Genomic DNA, 14,777 nt, shown 5'->3' with positions numbered 1-14,777 from the left:
AGAGAGTTAAATGTAATTTTTCAAATAAAAGTACTAAGAAATATTAGAATAAACATGTATAAATCCGAAAAAGTGATTACATCTTTGTTCTCGGTAAATTTACATAAATATTATACAACAAATATGATCAGAATTTGTTACTAATTTTATTTCTTGTCTGTTTTGATATGGTGTGAGCTATTCTTATACAAACTAAAATAAATTTACTTATTAGAAAAATCATGTATAGCTTCATAACAATTATGACTGTCTTGTAAAAGTCCCCCCTCAAGGTTTTGTAAATATTCATTTTCAACTTCTCATGGTAGAGAAAATTTTTAGAATTCTTTTTCTTACATTATGTGCATTTGCATATCTTCCTCTTTCCATTGAAGTGTTTTTTTTTTTTTTAAATTGGATGGCCTCAAAGTTTTGCCTGCCAGGGGTGCTACATATCAATTTATTACCCCATCCATTAAGGGTTAATAGAGTCGGGGCTCTTACTAGCACAATGCAGCCACCAACTCGCCTACCCAAATTGAAAGAACTCCCATTGCCAGTATTCAGGGGAGAAAAGAGTGAATTTGCTAAGTGCACTGAGTTATTCGATGTGCACTAGCACAACCGCATAGACTTCGATATCATTACAAATTTTGCACATCTTCTCGGTTCTTTGGAGGAGAAACCACTCAGGATTATGTGAGCCTTGAGTGTGACTGCGGCAAATTTCGATGTTGCACTTAGTCTGTTAGGGAGATACCATGGAAACTAACATTGTTGACTGAGCAAATTAAATGTTTGAGTGGTACCACCTTGGATTAGGGTATGCTATTAAATCTGATCCCCCTCGATATGAGATCACCTTGATGTGGTGAGGGGGCTCTTGAACCCCAGGAATTAGTTCCCGGGTTCAAACCAAAGAGTCCCGTATATTGTTATATATATATATATATATATATATATATATATATTTGGCATAAATTTTATGGAACTTTCCACTTTTTGTAAAATTTGTTGGACCTGACAAATGGGAAAAGATATCATAGCTGGGAATGGGTTTATATCCGAAGCTAAATAGTGGGAACTGTGGTGGGACCATCAACTGCCCGATAATGTTTGGACCTGAGTTTAATCAGGCGGAACTATTCTGCAAGACTAGACCACGGATTCCATGAGGGTCTGGTTCTGGGTTTAGGACTCTCGGCATTCTATCCGGTTTGCCCATAATGTAATTAGGGTGGGGATGATTGTATTCTTGTAATACTCTCAGTCCTATCAAGCAGGTCTGGCTTACACTTGGGCCACTCTAATTATGTTGTACCATCCCCTGTGGGGTAGGGTAGGAAAGTGGACATGTGGGAGTCAGTTTCTCACTTGTGCCATTAGTGGAGAATAAACTCCATGAAAGGCTGATGATATCTTTTTAAGGTTTTCAGGTTTATTTATTTTTTATTTTTTTTTCTCTCTCTCTATTCGATCTTTATGAGTTGTAGGAATAAAGATTTTAGTACCCCTGGGCCCCTGATGATACTGTTTTGGCACAGATGAAGACCTCTGCACCCATCTTGGAAACTAAAAATCCCCCAAATATTGATGAACTTGGATCGACTTTGAGACATGAGGCATCTGCTGAAAATGCAGAAAAATTGGTGGTAACTCTGGAACAATTTATTTCCTCAAGTATTGAGACTGGGGAAGATAAATCTACTTGATTCATTGAGTCTCTTCCATTAGATATGAGGTACGAAATAATAAATGAAGAATATAGCAAATATGGAGCTATTAAGAAAATAGGAATTAAATTGGCAGATACTTTACAGTCCTGGCAGGTTTGGATAACTTTTTCAGATTATAAAGAGGCTTTGGTTGCATACTCTGAATATAGGGAGTCTAGGAAGAATATCTCATGTGCTTTAATAAAAAGGCCTCCTTCTAACCTAAAGGTATATTCCCCAAAAACACAGACAACAAAACAATTAAAACATCGATGGCAAAAACCCCCAAGCCTGCAAAATGGCTGGTAGTATCAGTTAAAGAAAAGCGGGGTAACATAACACTATTCAGGAGATACTTGCATCGTCAAATAGGAGGCATTAGTAATTCAAAAATTACACGCTTTGGGCAAAACAGCCTTTTGGTGCATGCAGAATCAGTGGAACAGGCAGCCATAATATCCAACTGGAGGATTACCCCAGAAGGAATTATCAAAGAAGTAAAGCCTCTCTACAATTTTAGCTATGCTAAAGTCGTCATCTTCCACCAGGACTTATATGAATTTTCAGAGGAGGAAATCCTTGATATGTATCCTCCCAATGTTTGGAAAGTTTTTAAAGTACCTAGGTCGTCTATGATTGTTTTTGCGTTTTGTGATGAAGACTTGCCAAATTCGATTGAAGTAGAAAAGGAAATAATTAATATACGTCCCTTTAAACCCCGGCCACTCCAGTGTTTCAACTGCTTTGGTTATGGTCACCCATCTCGGGTGAGTGTTCAAGACAGTTAAATTGTATTAACTGTAAGAAGGAATATAGTCCCAGAGATAGAAATTGTGAATCGTATAAGGACGAACAGGAAGCTTTGCTTAAATCCCATGCAGAGTACATAAGTGTAGGCTATGCAAAGAAACTATTAGCTAGGACAACTAAATATAGTGATGTGGTGAAACAAAAATATAAAAATTCTAGTTCTCTCAGCAAACAACCACCACTAAAGAAAGAATCTCGTCCTTCTATGAGCAATGTAGCTCCTCAGCCTAAGGAAAGGAGCTCCATCCCTCGAACAAAACAACTTCCTGATTCAGAGCTTGAAATTGTTCAATCTCCAGAGGCCTCCTCTGTGGGGGCTTCTCAAACCCCCTCTTGAGGGGTCTTTCAGGCTTCTTCAGAAGCCTCCCTAGCCTCATCTCTGGAGGCATCCCAGGCAATCTCACTCCCAGATTTAAGGAATCTTCCACAAGAAAGATTGCAGACCTCAGTACCTCATGTGGCAGAGGTACATCATGCAAATATGGAATGTGAAATTACAGGTAATAAAAGATCACATACCCATTCCACATCTCCTCCATTGTCACCTGCCCAAGTAAGGAAAGGCAAATGTAAAATTATGCCATCAGAAAAGTCTTCCTCCTCTGAGAGGCTGAATAGACCACCAAGAAAGAATACCATGACCAAATCTCCATCAGGTAAGCCCTCTCTTTCAAGAGCTTCATATTCTTCATTTGGTCAGCCAACTAAAAATCTCTCTTCATAATGGCGTCTTTTGATATCCTGCAATGGAACTGTAAAGGGCTGCGTACACGTGCAGAAGAGCTAAAAGTCTTGTTGAGAGAGAGAAATCCTGGTATAGTATGTCTGCAAGAAACCAAATTAGGCCCAGAGTTTTTTAATCCTGGGGTTAACTGTGAGATTTTCTCCTCAGTCCCTCCTGCCGGTGACCGTGCACATGGGGGAGCTGCTATTATTGTGAATAAATCTTTGGAATACTCTCAAGTACCCCTTACTACAAATTTACAGTCACTTGCACTAAACATAATTTTAGACAAGCAGATTACTGTCTGTTCCATTTACCTTCCTCCTAGATCTGCATTTTCAGTGGCTGACATTTAGTAATTGTTAAATCAATTACCATCACCATTCATGCTTCTAGGAGATTTTAATGCACACAATCCACTGTGGGGAGGTGACTCTATAGATAATGGTGGAAAATTGATAGAGGAAATTATTATTAATAATAATATTGTACTTCTTAATGATGGTATGATGACATACCATAACATACATTTTAATTCGTATTCAGCTATTGATTTGAGTATATGTTCCCCAGACATAGCTTTGGATTTTAACTGGTTTGTTGACGAATATCTGCATGGTAGTGATCACTTTCCTATCCATTTGAAGTTGGTCAGAAATTTTCCTACAGAAGCACCACCAAAATGGAAGGTAATGGAAGCAGACTGGGTAAAATATAAGACCGGTATAAGATTAGACAAATCTTATGAATCTTTTAAATACCACTTAGAAGCATACGACTATTTTTCAAATACAGTATTAACGAGTGCAGAGGCTGCTATACCAAGAACAAGTGGAAAACTACGAAGACCTGCTGCCCCTTGGTGGGATAAGAAATGTGTTGTTCTCAGAAAAATTACAAGAAGATGCTATAAAAATTATAAGTCATGTGGCACATCTACTGCTAAGATAATATATCAACGAGCTATGGCCAAACAGCGTCGATATTTTCGTAGTGCAAAAAGAAATACATGGATATACTACATGAATGGAATTAATTCAAAAACTCCATCCAGAGTAGTTTGGAAGAAAGTAAGAAAGCTTGCAGGGAAATTTTCTCCTCCTAAAACACCCTCTTCAAAGGTGGGAGATTCACTGACAACAAATCCCAAAGATGTAGCTGAATACCCAGGTCAGCACTTTTCCCACATTTAAAGTGCAAGTAATTATTCAACCGACTTCCAGAGGATTAGGAAAACCCAGGTCCCTTTAGATTTATCTGGTGGTAATCTTGAAGCTTATAATGCTAAATTCTCTCTGCATGAGCTACAAGATGCCCTTTCTTCAATGGATGTTACTTCTCCTGGTGAGGATACTATCCTGTATGTAATGCTTTGAGGGTTACCCGAGGAAGCAAAAACATACCTCTTGAAGATTATTGATAAAATTTGTGATACTGGAATCTTAGCAAGAGGATGGAAAATTGCTGTAGAAATTCCAATTCAAAAGCCAAATAAAAGCTCTTATCAGGCAACAAGTTACAGGCCCGTAGCTCTTACTAGCTGTGTATGCAAGCTGATGGAGAAGATGATCAACTCTCGTTTAGTCTGGCACTTAGAAACACACAAACTACTTTCTCCACTCCAGTTTGGCTTTCGCAAGAACAGATCTACCCTTGACCCTCTGCTTAGACTTTCTAATCAAATTCAACAGGGCTTTGTAAACCAGTGTTAGACAATTGGTGTATTCTTTGACTTAGAAAAAGCGTATGATACAACATGGCGTAACGGAATTGTTAAGCAGCTGCATAAATTAGGCATACAAGGAAATATGATTAGGCTCATTAACTCCTTTTTAACAGACCGGTTTGAAAGAGTAAGAATAGGAAATAATTTATCTTCCCCATTCAAACTAGAAGGTGGTGTTCCACAGGGGAGTGTGCTGAGTGTAACTTGTTTTGTTGTTGCCCTTGATAGCGTCATCATTGAAATTTCAAATCCAGTACAGGCCTCACTTTTTGTTGATGATCTAGCTATTTATTGCGCTGCATATGATGCTGAATTGGCTTGCAAGTATTTACAAAAATCCATCGACTCTATCTCTCGATGGGCAAAACAAAATGATTTTAGGTTCTCTATTAGTAAGACAGTTGCTGTTCGCTTTACTAGGAGTAGACATCAAGAAGTTGTACCAAATTTTGGAAAACTGGATGGGTTCCCCCCCCCACCGTTTGTTTCTAACCATATGTGGAAGATGTCAAGTTCTTAGGAATGATTTTTTATTCCAAACTTACGTGGTCAAAGCATATTGAAAATTTTAAGTGCAAAGTAAAGAAATCTCTCAATCTTCTGAAAGTGGTCTGCGGCTTTAACTAGGGTGCAGATAAGAAAACTTTGCTACAACTTTATGATGCATTATGTAGATTCAAAGTTGGATTATGGATGCCCGATTTATTCATCAGCATGCAAAAGTAAACTCCACGAACTTGATGTAGTCCAAAATATGGGTTTACGTATTTGCTCTGGGGCTTTTCCAACATCCCCCGTCGAGAGTCTTTATGTGGATGCGCACCAACTTCCACTTGATTTACGATGTGAAGAATTAGTCCTCCGATACTTGATGATGATAAAAAGTAATGCTAGCAATCCATCAAATAAGGTTATTAATCAACTTGATGCTAGCAAATTCAAGCCAAGATCTTCTGTTCCATTCCAGATCCGGCTAAATGCATCAGTAAATGAAAATTCTATACTAACTCAGAATGTTTATGAATTGGCCCCTTCCAAAATTCCACCTTGATTCATACCAAAAGCTGAACTGTGCAAGAAAAATATAGTAAAAAAGAACACCCCCAATGAAGAAATAGTCACTGTTTTTAGAACATGATGGAGTTCATAATAACGACTATAAAATTCATACAGATGGCTCAAAGTCAAGCGAGGAAGTAGGTTTAGCTGTGGCCACTGATAATTTTTGTAATGTTGCAAAGCTACCTCCAGCTGCTTCAGTATATACAGCTGAACTATCTGCTATTGAAAAAGCCATAGACATAGCACATCATTCAAATAAGAAGTCTTTTGCCATATACTCAGACTGTAAAAGTGCTCTGGAAAGCCTGAATAGGTATAATTCTTCCCATCCTTTAGTACAAAAGGCTCAGGCGTGCTGTTTCGCATTTCGTGTAGGCGGAAAACAGTATGCTTTTGTTGGATTCCTGGTCATGTTGGGATCCCAGGTAATGAAGAAGCAGACCGAGAAGCAAAGAGTGCCTGTTCCCAAGGAGAAATTGATACAAATAGAGTCCCCCATTTTGATATGAAAATCTCTATTCGTAACTATATACTAAGAAAGTGGCAGGAGCGATGGTCATCTCCCCTTCTTGCTAATGATAAGAAGTTAAAAACAATTAGACCTCAGGTAGGAATTTGGCAATCATCCTATCAAAGCGACAAGAGGACTAAAGTTATTTTAACAAGGTTGAGGATTGGTCACTGCCGAATGACACTTTCTTCTTGATAGTGGTAGTGCTCCAGTGTGTGTTCACTGTGATAGCCCTTTGACAGTTGAACACATTCTGGTTTACTGCACCAGGTATGTAAGTGAGAGGCGGATGTACCCTCTAGATGGTAAAACTATATCTGAAATTTTAGGAGACAACATCGATGTTGGCCCTGTTATGAGTTTTTTAAAGGCTTGTGGATTTTATAGAAATGTCTAGTAATTTTATATAGATATAATCATTATTTTTTTTTTATCTCTATTTTTTTTTATCATAAATGGTAACTTTTAATTCCATTAAAAATGTAATCTCGATTTTACCGTTGAAAACATTGATCATCGGGGTATCTATTTTAAACTCATTATTTAAATAATTTCCATTGAACTTATAATTTATATTTCCATTTCTATTCATCATCACTATAGCGCTGAATGACTCTATGGGTCCCAGTGCTTGGCTTTATGCCAAAATCACATATTCCATTCCATTCCATTAAGTCTGATAAACCAAAACTGTCTCAGGGTAATGTATATCCTAAAATTGTAGAATACTTGCAAAAATGCGACAATAACTTGGATGAGCTTTTAGAAATTTTAGATTTTTTGATCAGATATTTAAAGAATGATGCATTGCAATGGAAAGGGGACAAGACTTATCACAGTCTCCCCAACCAAAGGCACTAGCATCTAGCATATTGTGGGATAGTGATGTGCCCATTTTTCAACAGTAATCATTCTGGCTACAATTGTATGAAATACGCCACCGCTACTGTAAGAAAGTGCCAACTCGTGTTGTCACAGAAATGCTTTCATTGTTTAAGTTCAGGTCATAACAGTAAGCAATGTAGCAGTAAACGCAATTGTAAATTGTGTAATGGGGGACTTCAGAACCTCATATGCAAAAATGGCAATAGCAGTAAATCGTGGTCGAACTCGTCCCCGCACCAAGCTCTATTGTTCAACCACCAAGTCGCTCACCTGCTCATGTTTCAAAACCCATTATGAATTTAAACTAACCCGTCCAAATGTAGTTCTAATGTAAGTCAAGTGAGTAATTAAAAAAGAGGGTAAAGAAAATCCCTGCGTAAATGCTAAAGTAGTAAAAGAAAAAAAAAAATCAGATAAATTTCTCCCCATCGAGATGGCCATATAGTATGCATGCTAGCAACCAGTCCAGACAAGGATGTTTTTAGACATGGGGAATCAATGCAGTCTTATCTCGAGTTGGTTAGCACACAAAAACACTGGTTTTTTTTTTTTAAGTAAATGGTATTTTTCCTAACTATACAAACCTGAGGTATTTTACCTTAGGAATGGCTAGAATTAAATCATAAATTAAAGCATATAAAATCATCTGTAAAATCTTGGAATAGACAACAATGTCAAAGAAGGGAAGATGTCATATTAACAAGATTAAGATAGAACATACATACTTTACACATAAATACTTGATGCTGCAAGGCGAGGAAAGACAGGCCCCTTACTGTGACCACTGCTGTACTCTGGTCACAGTCCGTCATCTGCTGACGGAATGCCATAAATTCGTAAGAAAACGAAGATCCAACAGCATATATAATATACCGCTTGAAGAACTATTGGGAGAAAATGCCCCACTTCGAAATATAGTAAATTATCTCTAAGAAATAAACCTTTTTTATATGATGTAACACGTCTTAAAATTTCATAAAGTTATACAGTAAGCGGTAAATGGCCTTTGCTGCCCCAGTGCTTGGTGTTACACCTAAACTTTATAAAACCAACCCACAACCCCACAACTCACAACAACAACCAAGGACAACAACACAACACCCAAGGACCACAACTCAACAACACAGCAAACCAACAAGGAACACAACCACAACTCAACAACAAACAAGGAATACAACCACAACAAAAGATCACTGCACAAACAATCACTAACACAAAACACAACAACACAAAAAGGTAACACACTCACACCCACTAACAACACCAAGGAATCACAACAGCTCACTAACAACAACCCTCAACAACTCACAACCACACCAAGAAACCACAACAGCCCCCAACAACAACAACAACCCTAAACCACATCAACTCACATATAACCCAACAGGAACTCACACGCACAACAAACCCAACAGCACAGGCACAACTAACAAACATTATTAACTTAACAACAACAACAAATCAACAAAACACAAAAATCAACTGACTTTCAATGCGTTCACAGACTGCTGCCGACACTACTGATCATCACCAATTCTGACTAAAGACTGATTGAAACGCAGAACTAACTCCAGCTGCACCAGCAGACAACCCAGAACTCACTAACAGCCAATTCAATCGCTAACCATCCAACCACCTATTACTCTCTCTCTCTCTCTCTCTCTCTCTCTCTCTCTCTCTCTCTCTCTATATATATATATATATATATATATATATATATATATATATATATATATATAATATATATATGACATTGTCAAATGGAACTCCCATAACTCCTCCATAAGGCTAACTCCAGCTGCACCAGCAGACAACCCAGAACTCACTAACAGCCAATTCAATCGCTAACCATCCAACCACCTATTACCCTCTCTCTCTCTCTCTCTCTCTCTCTATGACGTTGTCAAATGGAACTCCCATAACTCCTCCATAAGGCTAACTCCAGCTGCACCAGCAGACAACCCAGAACTCACTAACAGCCAATTCAATCGCTAACCATCCAACCACCTATTACCCTCTCTCTCTCTCTCTCTCTCTCTCTATGACGTTGTCAAAAAATGGAACTCCCATAACTCTCCATAAGGCTAACTCCCAGCTGCACCAGCAGACAACCAGAACTCACTAACAGCCAATTCAATCGCTAACCATCCAACACCTATTACTCTCTCTCTCTCTCTCTCTCTCCGCTCTCTCTCTCTCTCTCTCTATGACGTTGTCAAATGGAACTCCCATAACTCCTCCATAAGGCTTTATTAATTTTAGCTCTTTCATCTGTTATTCCCCCTGAAGATATGCGGCTGTCAGCATCAGCTAATCAATGATTAACTGTATATGCTTTTGTCTGGATGGGAAGCTTACACTTGTCCACAGAAACGTGTGGCTTGTGTTATTACAGCTGCCTGATTCATTCTTCTGTTTCGAAACGTGTTAGTACTATTAGTAATTATATTATTAGTATTATTGGCACTGTTATGATTATTATTATTTGTGTTATTAGGGTTACTATTTCCCTGAATCACCACGGTTTGTGAAATTGGAACTGGGATTCTTCTGCGTCTGTCTGGTGTTGGTCTTAAATTGTGTGGATTATCTCTGACAGTGTCGAGTAATTCGTTAAAGGCTTTATGCATTTCCCCCCAAAATTATTCACATATATTACTCATCATTACACAACAGCATAAAATTCATATGTGAAATTGGGCACAAAAGTATCACCAACAATTATTCAAACAAAATGATACACAACATAATATTCAAAGAAAAATTGTATGTATGGTTCACTATGCACAACAGTACCTCAAAAAAATGTTTCATGCATTGTTAATTCAAAGTTATAATAGTATATAGTAGAGGAAAAGACCCCATATAGACTCCACTTTTCTAGCCCCGCCCCCCCGCCCCCACCCCACCCCCAAGGGCGTGGCTACCCCCCACCCCCCTCCCCCCTCCTGATAAGCTCATGTACGTACGTGAGGCCTAAAAAGGGGCGTGGCCACCCTGACCCCATATAGACTCCACTGGTCTGGGGGGCGTGGCCACCCTGACCCCATATAGACTCCACTATTCTGGGGGGGAGGGGGGGGCGTAGCCACCCCTGACCCCATATAGACTCCACTATTCTGGGGGGAGGGCGTAGCACCCCCTGACCCCATATAGACTACAATTATTCTGGGGGGAGTGGCCACCCCCTGACCCCAAATTGACTCCATTTGTATCATAAACTCATGTACGTACATGAGCTCATAATTGACTCCATTTGTCTTACAAGCTCATGTACGTACATGAGCTCATATTAGGGGGCGTGCCCCCCCCTAACCCCAAATAGACTCCACTTATCTTATAAGCTGATATACGTAGATGAGGTGTAAAAGGGGGTGTGACCACCCTTGACCCCAAATCGACTCCACATTATTGATGAGCTCATGTACGTACGAGGTCGAAAAGGGGGTTGGGGGCGTGGCCAACTGTAACTCTACGGGAATAAAACCAACATTTCAACCCGCCACCACCGACCCCAAATTGACTCCACTGTTCTACACCTGTGACGTCACGTAACTCTAGGGGAATAAAACCATATTGTCAACCCCGACCCCCAAATTAACTCCACCTTTCCTACCCCCCTGTGATGTCACGTAACTCTCCGGGAATAAAACCAACATTTCAACCCCCCACCCCAAATTGACTCCACTTTTCTACCCCTGTGACGTCACGTAACTCTCCGGGAATAAAACCATCCTTTCAACCCCCGACCCCAAATTGACTCCACATTTGTATGGAATATTAATTCATTCCCTTGTATTTAGCATTGGTTACAAATATAAAATAACAATTCCGTCTGTAATTTGATTTTTCAACCTCTTTCAAACTCTGTATAATAAATAAACAAAATTGAAATGTGTACCTTTGTCCTCGTATTCGGTATGGAGATTATGACTCAAATTCTATGATAAATAAAATTTCACGTGGGGGTGAAGTCAACTTGGCAGATATGGGGACAAGGTCTCGTTTCTTCGTGTGTGTGTGTGTGTGTGTGTGTGCATGATTCATCATAAGATAACATTGACCCTGATGTTTATTGGGGGAGATATCAAATTGATAAATATATGTATCACATGAGGATGATGTCAGTCGCCAAATATCTTTTTATCATGATATCTGAACTATCTAAGAGCTGTCTACGCATATATATAGTTATAGATAATATATACATATATATATAATAAATATATATCTATATAATTATATGTAGAAAACAAAATGTAATGGCTGAGAGAGAGAGAGACTATATTCGCAATGTGCATATATAAATTTAGAGATTTTATAGGAGGAGGATGAGGTAAACGTCCCGGTTACGTTGAAAACAATTAAAGGGGGCATGAGTCGCAAAAAATCCTTCCCGTAGAGTTACGTGACGTCACAGGAGTAGGAAAGTGGAGTCAATTTGGGGTGGGGGGGGGTTGAAATGTTGATTTTATTCCCGTAGAGTTATGTGACGTCACAGGGGGTTAGGAAAGGTGGAGTCAATTTGGGGTTGGGGGTTGAAAGGATGGTTTTATTCCCGGAGAGTTACGTGACGTCACAGGGGTAGAAAAGTGGAGTCAATTTGGGGTCAGGGGTTGAAATGTTGGTTTTATTCCCGGAGAGTTATGTGACGTCACAGGGGTTAGGAAAGGTGGAGTCAATTTGGGGTTGGGGGTTGAAAGGATGGTTTTATTCCCGGAGAGTTACGTGACGTCACAGGGGTAGAAAAGTGGAGTCAATTTGGGGTGGAGGGTTGAAATGTTGGTTTTATTCCCGGAGAGTTATGTGACGTCACAGGGGGTAGGAAAGGTGGAGTCAATTTGGGGGGTCGGGGTTGACAATATGGTTTTATTCCCCTAGAGTTACGTGACGTCACAGGTGTAGAACAGTGGAGTCAATTTGGGGTCGGTGGTGGCGGGTTGAAATGTTGGTTTTATTCCCGTAGAGTTACAGTTGGCCACGCCCCCAACCCCCTTTTTGACCTCGTACGTACATGAGCTCATCAATAATGTGGAGTCGATTTGGGGTCAAGGGTGGTCACACCCCCTTTTACACCTCATCTACGTATATCAGCTTATAAGATAAGTGGAGTCTATTTGGGGTTAGGGGGGCCACGCCCCCTAATATGAGCTCATGTACGTACATGAGCTTGTAAGACAAATGGAGTCAATTATGAGCTCATGTACGTACATGAGTTTATAATACAAATGGAGTCAATTTGGGGTCAGGGGTGGCCACGCCCCCCAGAATAGTGGAGTCTATATGGGGTCAGGGTGGCCACGCCCCCCAGACCAGTGGAGTCTATATTGGGTCAGGGTGGCCACGCCCCTTTTGGGGGTTGCCCCGCCCCTTTTTAGGCCTCACGTACGTACATGAGCTTATCAGGAGAGGGGGTAGCCACGCCCCTTGGGGGGTCGGGGCGGGGGGCGGGGCTAGAAAAGTGGAGTTTATATGGGGGCTTTTCCTCTACTGTATATAACAAAAAAATTAGTTAAATTGAATTCAAAGTGCACAACTTGTTAAAAGATGTTATTCAAATAAATGGGACACAAATACATAAGTATTTAAAATCATATATCACCAAACGAGTGTAAAAAAAAAAAATACTAAGATTTCCTTGCTATCAAATATAAAAATCTTTATACCCTTATCGAGAGAGAATTAAAAAAAATTATATTTTCTAAGAGAAAGAATACGCAATCTTTCACACAGTCTTATAAAGAGAGAAAATTCAGCTTCAGCACACTTACGTATGTTATTGTCGTTCTTTTTACTTTGATTCCAATATCACTTCCTTCATTGTCGAATTCACCTATTGTGTTTCAAAATCAATCTTGACTGATGCTATTTTTCGTTTCGTCGTTCGGGAAAGATTCGTCCTTGCCAAAAATTCTTCAGTAACGTTGATTCTTTAACGGGAATGTTTTTCGTTCATTCGCCATGCACTCATCCATTCTTAACAGATTATTTATAGAAATCTGTTTGAGTTCTTATCGGCTGCTGCTGTTCCACTTCTCGTTTCGACGATGTTTTGTCTTCGTCGCGCACTTATTATGCCTTTGTTTCTTAACGCTGTCTCGTTTCTTTTCTTCAAAGGGAAAAAACAAAACTGTTCTCGCTGTTGTATAAAGTTTCTGATTGCACTTGTCGTTGACGTCTTCAAGCAGGATTTTATCGATCACTATTATTCTTCGCCGTCGTCATTAATTCTAAGTTCTATTTGTCGATTGGTATCACTGTTGTAACTCGAAATGTGTCTATTTATTCCACAACCGCTGGCACCACTTTATGTTATGCCTTTTGTAAAGTGTTCGACTGTATGTTCTCTTACCTGCTTCTTTCTTCTGGAGATTCCTTCTGCAGTCTGGTTCTATGTTTGACTTTATGCTTCTTCTTAATTTTAGTTCTGGATTAGTAATATTAATAGTTTCTTAGGAGAAGCTTGAGTGAGTTTCTTTTCTTTACTATTGTGAAGGATACAAGTTTATAAAGTGAGAATCTGGTTCAGACCACTGGTAGTGTTTTTGCCTCTTTACTGTACGACGACGGCTGGTCCTCAGACTCTTCTTCTAGCGTTCTGAAATTCAGCTACTCGTGGATCGAATTCGGCCCAACCTCCTCAGGCGTTGTAGGTTCTAGTTCTCCGCTCAACTGGATTCTTGATTCGTGGAGTGGGTCTTTCATTATCTTTCCCCGTCCCCTTTCAGGTGGGGTTAACATGTTAATTCCTCCCCTTCCAGGCGGAGTCAATAATTTAACATGTTAATACCTCCTCTTGGAGGTGGAGCTTCATTATCGATAGAAGCTGAGTAAGCCTGGTGCGATGTCACAGGTCAAAGATTTTATGGCAGTCTTACGATTTTAATTTGGACGGTGTTATGGCCCAACGTCCTGTGACTAAGGTTTTGTTACGTCTAGGCTTGTTGATAAAATTCTGACACACACCAAAGCTCAATTCTCTCTCTCTCTCTCTCTCTCTCTCTCTCTCTCTCTCTCTCTCATTATTTTCACTGTACATACTGTGATTATTCTCACTCCTTCTCTTTCTGTTCTTACGCTACCCTATCTATGCATTATTATTTCAGTCATGATGCATGTTAATAAGGGTGTGTTTCTTTTGACAGGAATTCTGTCTGTTGATCTGTCGGCCTTGTGAGCCGAACAATTACAAATTTTTAAAACCCCTGTTGTGTATATTACGAAGTGAAGAGACTTGTACTATGTGACTTCTTTTTACTTTATGGAGAGAATATGTATTTGGGTTTGAAGAGAGAAGTTTTATTTACTGTTTCATTAATGGGTTTACTTCAGATAAATGGGTCGGGTTTTAAACAGTCCGTTTGC

The 14,777-nt window shown here is 39.5% G+C and overlaps 1 long non-coding RNA gene across 1 annotated transcript in view; it reads right to left on the bottom strand.

Annotated features, from left to right (window-relative positions):
* The window catches only part of LOC135217793 (uncharacterized), a 37,020-nt gene extending 22,749 nt beyond the window's left edge, over positions 1-14,271 (bottom strand). Inside the window, exon 1 of the long non-coding RNA XR_010315197.1 lies at positions 13,184-14,271. This is a non-coding gene — a long non-coding RNA (uncharacterized LOC135217793). The remainder of the gene's footprint in view (positions 1-13,183) is intronic.
* Between the last annotated feature and the right edge of the window lie 506 nt (positions 14,272-14,777).

Source organism: Macrobrachium nipponense, chromosome 7 (genome assembly GCF_015104395.2).
Source record: "Macrobrachium nipponense isolate FS-2020 chromosome 7, ASM1510439v2, whole genome shotgun sequence".
Taxonomy (NCBI): Eukaryota; Metazoa; Arthropoda; class Malacostraca; order Decapoda; family Palaemonidae; genus Macrobrachium; species Macrobrachium nipponense.
The sequence above is the reverse complement of the archived record's forward strand: the minus strand, read 5'-3'. Positions and strand labels throughout refer to the sequence as shown.